Source organism: Carex rostrata, chromosome 10, assembly GCF_964058835.1.
Source record: "Carex rostrata chromosome 10, lpCarRost1.2, whole genome shotgun sequence".
Taxonomy (NCBI): domain Eukaryota; kingdom Viridiplantae; phylum Streptophyta; class Magnoliopsida; order Poales; family Cyperaceae; genus Carex; species Carex rostrata.
In genome coordinates, this window is record NC_135927.1 from 5,441,752 (window position 1) to 5,446,761 (window position 5,010).

The following is a 5,010-nucleotide window of genomic DNA, read 5'->3' on the forward strand; positions in this document are numbered from 1 at the left end:
AAAAAAAATTATATAAATTGTATGTTTGCATGTATATGATTTTCAATAAATCTACAAAAAGTAAACCCAAAATTGAAAATTGTATGTAAATTGCATGTATATGCATTTTTTTTGTTTAAAAATTAATTTTGTTTTTTTGTAAAGTTTATTTGTTTACAAAAAAAATGCATGTACATGCAAAATTAATTTTCTAAACAAATTGCATATACACCCAAAAAGTAAACCCAGAATTGTATATGCTTTTTTTTTTGTAAAGTTTATTTATTTTCAACAAAATTAATTTTTGTAAACAAAAAAAATGCATATACATGCAATTTACTTACAATTATGGGTTTACTTTTTTTAGATTTATTGAAAATCATATACATGCAATTATTTTGGGATTATATACATTCAATTCTTATTAAAAAAATTTTAAATAAATTGTATGTTTTGATTAATATTTTTTGGCAAATGTAGTATGCCTAGAGTTAGACGGTGGGGAGTACGAGCTGAGCCTGCAGAGGGTGCAGATGCTGTGGATCCGAGTGGAGCTGGCACATCCTCGGTGGATCCGAGTGGAGCTGGCACGTCCTTGATGGATCCGACTGGAGAGGGCCCGTCGTCGTATGATGATACGACTGGCAGGGGTTTTGAGGATCCGACTGGAGCGGATCCGTCGTCTCAGGCCGATTTTCCAGATGGTGTGCATGATCCTGACACATTTAGTCATCTTCTATGGACCCATCATGTTAAGCACCGCGTCTCATTGGAATCTTTTGAGGTACGTGATTTTTATACTTAAAAAAATGACATTCTGTTGAGTTACTAAAAAAATGACACTATTTGAGTATGACAAATTGATAATAAATACAGGATGATGTCATGCTTACGGTGAGGCACCGCAGGTCTGAGATTCCATTCGTTCCACATAGAGAAATGCAGCGATACATCTTGAACCTCGGGTTGTACTAGCTTGCCACCATGCCGCAGAGTAAGATCGATGTGTCTCTGATGCATGGTCTAGCGGAGAGATGGCGACCTGAGACTCATACATTTCATCTTCCGGTCGGGGAGATGACAGTCACCCTTGGTGATGTGAGTGCCTTATGGGGTTTATGTATCGATGGCGACCCCATAGGTGGCATCTCAGACCATCCAGAGCTGCAGAGGATGATACCGGAGTTGTTAGGGTGTGATCCGAAGACTCTGCAGAAGAAATATAAGAAGAAGAAGGGGGAGGAGGAGGAGTTTCGTTATTCCGGGTACTGCATTTCTCTAAAGGCACTCCGGTCTCACTTCTTCCAGAATCAGATAGATCTTGATACTGATGACATTGAGGCGGTCAGGAGGTACTATTACACTCTTTAAATTAACTTAGTAGTTGCTCAACAGTCTCAATTATTTACATTGATTATTTTATATTGCAGGTATACTAGAGCATATGTGCTGGATTTGTGCGGTGCTGTCATGTTTGAGGATTCCAGCGGTGACGCGGTTCGGATGATGTATCTCTCCCTGCTGAGGGACCTGGAGAAAGAATCGAGATGGAACTGGGGTGGAGCTATCCTCGCCCACTTATATAGAGGCATCTGTCATGCTTGTCTGGTAAGTCTGTATTAATATACGTTGTTATTGAAGGTTGGATAAGAAGCACCCAGTTTTTATTTTAAGTTAAATTTTTAGGTCAAGAATAAACAACTTTTTGGACCACTTCTTCTGGTTCAGCACTGGTCGTGGTCACATCTGCCCATAAATCGGCCAGTCATACCATTGCCGCATCCCGATTGGGGAGGCCCTGACCCAGCCAGATGCCCCGCATACGCCGCCATATGGGGCAGTCATCTTGATCATGAAGAGAGGGGCAGGGGGATTTCTTATGTCTGGGGTCAGCTCCAGATGCTCCGAGATGGGAATATCGATTGGTTTCTGTATCGTGCATGGTATCAGCGTAGATGGCTGAGCCCGCTGACATTAGAGCAGACACACCTATGGTATTATCGGGGACCGGTCGTCTGTTTTTGGATAGTGGAGTACCACTACCCCGATCGGGTATCCCGACAGTTTGACTTGGATTCTTTCATCCCGGAGCCCCCGTTGATGGGCAAGGATGCTACCGACAAGTTCCACAAGTAAGTACCATCTACTTAATTTCATTATCACTTTAATATATCCACTGTTTCTCTACTTTCTAATTAATTGCACTTGCAAAACGGCGCACACTAAGTCTAAAGTTGACTGGAGCCAGCATTTCGTCATGCAGTACAACTGGGCTCAACATCCGGAGCAGCACTTATGGAGCCCGCCGTCTACTACATCGTTGGGTGCTGGTCCCGGGGATCTGAGATATGCCGTATGGTACTAGAGATGGGACATGCCGTCAGTCTACCTGACCGGCCATTATGGCGAGACCCTTCGACGTAGACTGATGGATTCATCCAGCAATTACATGCCTTGGGGTCCGATCAATGCTCGCGCGGTAAGTACAACCGAAACATACTTTAATTTAAAATTGCAAATTTTAATTATTCATTATTTGGCATAATCATGCTGTGTGCAGCTGTTGACCGCTATGAGAGGAGTGAGACACAGCTTGGCGTGCATGGCGAGGCACTAGTACAAAAAACCCCTTCACTGACTGTTAAAATACCCCTACACCGACTGTTATAGCAGCGTCAGTAAAACCAGTGCCAGTGAAGATTACCTTTTACTGACTCTCTAAAAAGAGTCAGTGTTGGATTCAACACCGACTCTTTTAAAAAACAGTCAGTGTTGACACCAACACCGACTCTTTTAAAAAACAATCAGTGTGGACACCAACACCGACTCTTTTCAAAAACAGTCAGTGTTGACACCAACACCGACTCTTTTCAAAAACAGTCAGTGTTGACACCAACACCGACTCTTTTCAAAAACAGTCAGTGTTGACACCAACACCGACTCTTTTCAAAAACAGTCAGTGTTGGTACCAACACCGACTCTTTTCAAAAACAGTCAGTGTTAGTACCAACACCGACTCTTTTCAAAAACAGTCAGTGTTGAGTACCAACACCGACTCTTTTCAAAAACAGTCAGTGTTGAGTACCAACACCGACTCTTTTGAAAAACAGTCAGTGTTGTGCATCAACACCGACTCTTTTAAAAAAGAGTCAGTGTTGTGCATTAACACCCACTGTTTTTCTGTGTTGGCATGATTCTGTTTTGCTAGCCATATATTACCATTCAACATTTATTAACATTAAAAAATTAATATGCCACAATCACAAACAAAATACACCAAACAAGTTAATTGCCATTAAAAATTATCAAATTACATGTCATATATCCACAAAACACACAAAAGACACCAAATCATCCAAGTTAATTGCCATCAAAAATCTATTTACTTGACTTAAATAAAAAATGCTTCTCTTTCTTGCAACCTATAACTAATATAAAGGATAGTACCACCCGAAAAGAGATGACATTCAATTGACGAGGCCTATTCAACGTAATCAACCTCACATTGCCACTTCACCTAGTACAACCTACGGATAGCAATTAGTGAAAATTAGAATTTGTGCCATTAAATTTAATATCACAATGATAAAGTGTATGACAAGAGGGTAGTATGACAATATACCGTAGAAGTGTATTCACTCCATGCAAACTCACTCTGCAAATTATTCTCAAATTAATGCAAGCTCACCCATTAAGCAAAATTAAGAACGTAAGTAATGTTGTTTTAGCAATTGAAAAGAAACAGATTTAAAGTAGGAAGAGAAGATCGAGATAGATCAATGGAAAGAAAACCAACCCAGATCTGAGTTTAGCTGCTGTCAGCCAATCTTTAAAAATTCATTCTGGACAATCTACAAAGTCAAATTTTTTGTTCTTTTTATAGAAATGTAAAGGAAAGTCTAAACTACACTGTCAGCCAAGTTTCAGGATTTTAGTAATTTTCTAACTATTTTTAACAGATGCTTGAATGAAGGGGCAGATTGGTAAAAGATGCAGAGAACAGCATTTTTTTGGAGATTCAGAAAGCAAACTTTAAAAATAGCTAGTAAATCATAGAAAAATTCTATGAATGCAAAATTTGGGTCTAAAGTGTGTGTTTTTGAGTCCTCTATCTGACTGTTCATGTGGATTTTTGGTTTGGACTTCTGATCAGCCTGCACTGGCTGATCTGTCACAGAAGGTCATTTGGGGTTTTTGAGGTACCAGTAGAATTTCAAGGGTAACTTTAAAGCATTTAGTGAACAAAAATAATGAACTTACCATCTTGTAGAGACATATTCAGTATAAGGAGGCTCCGAGTAAAGTTCCCTTGCTAGCCCCAAATCTGCAATTTTAATTATTCCATCCTTAACCAATATATTTTCTACAAAAAATTGAAGCATCTTTTCATTGTTGCATCCCATTACAGAATTCAGAAATATGCTCACACAATTCAGAAGTTACATATTTACCCTTACAAATTATATCTCTCAACAGGTCTACTACAGGGCTGTTACTGGTATATACTGGTTAGTACCATACTAACGGTGAAACATCAAGAATCACTTAGAATGTAAGCAAGACCACTTAGAATTTGATACATTATTCCTCTTAATAAAATAGAGCAATCAAGAACAATAAATAAAAATCGGAGCAATCAAGAACATCAATAACTGCCTTAGTAATTACCTTCAGACCAGTAGTCTTTTTCGACAGCAGAATTCTACAAGGTTTTTCAGCAAAGCATAGTACCTGATTTATTAAAGGTTTACAATCAGATCATCCTGGACCCACAAGTAACCTTCTACCCGCTAAATGATTCGCATATTATCCTGTTACCGAAGAAAGATGGGGCAATTGAAGTGACGGACTTTAGACCAATCAGCTTAATTAACTCGGTTCAAAAGATCTTTTCAAAAATAATGGCAAATAGACTGCAATTTGTCATTTCAGATTTAGTGATGGAAGGACAAACAGGTTTTATAAAGGGGAGGCACATAAACGAAGGTTTTTTGTATGCGCAAGAAGTTGTGACACTAGCTACTAGACAGA

At 39.1% G+C, this 5,010-nt stretch overlaps 1 long non-coding RNA gene across 1 annotated transcript; it reads right to left on the minus strand.

The window, feature by feature from the left end:
* Window positions 1-3,274: 3,274 nt before the first annotated feature.
* Window positions 3,275-4,482, minus strand: LOC144561082 (uncharacterized). The gene is made up of 3 exons (XR_013513578.1): window positions 4,240-4,482; window positions 3,602-3,634; window positions 3,275-3,506 (listed from the first exon to the last, which is right to left on the minus strand). It is a non-coding gene; the product is annotated as an uncharacterized LOC144561082 (long non-coding RNA).
* Between the last annotated feature and the right edge of the window lie 528 nt (window positions 4,483-5,010).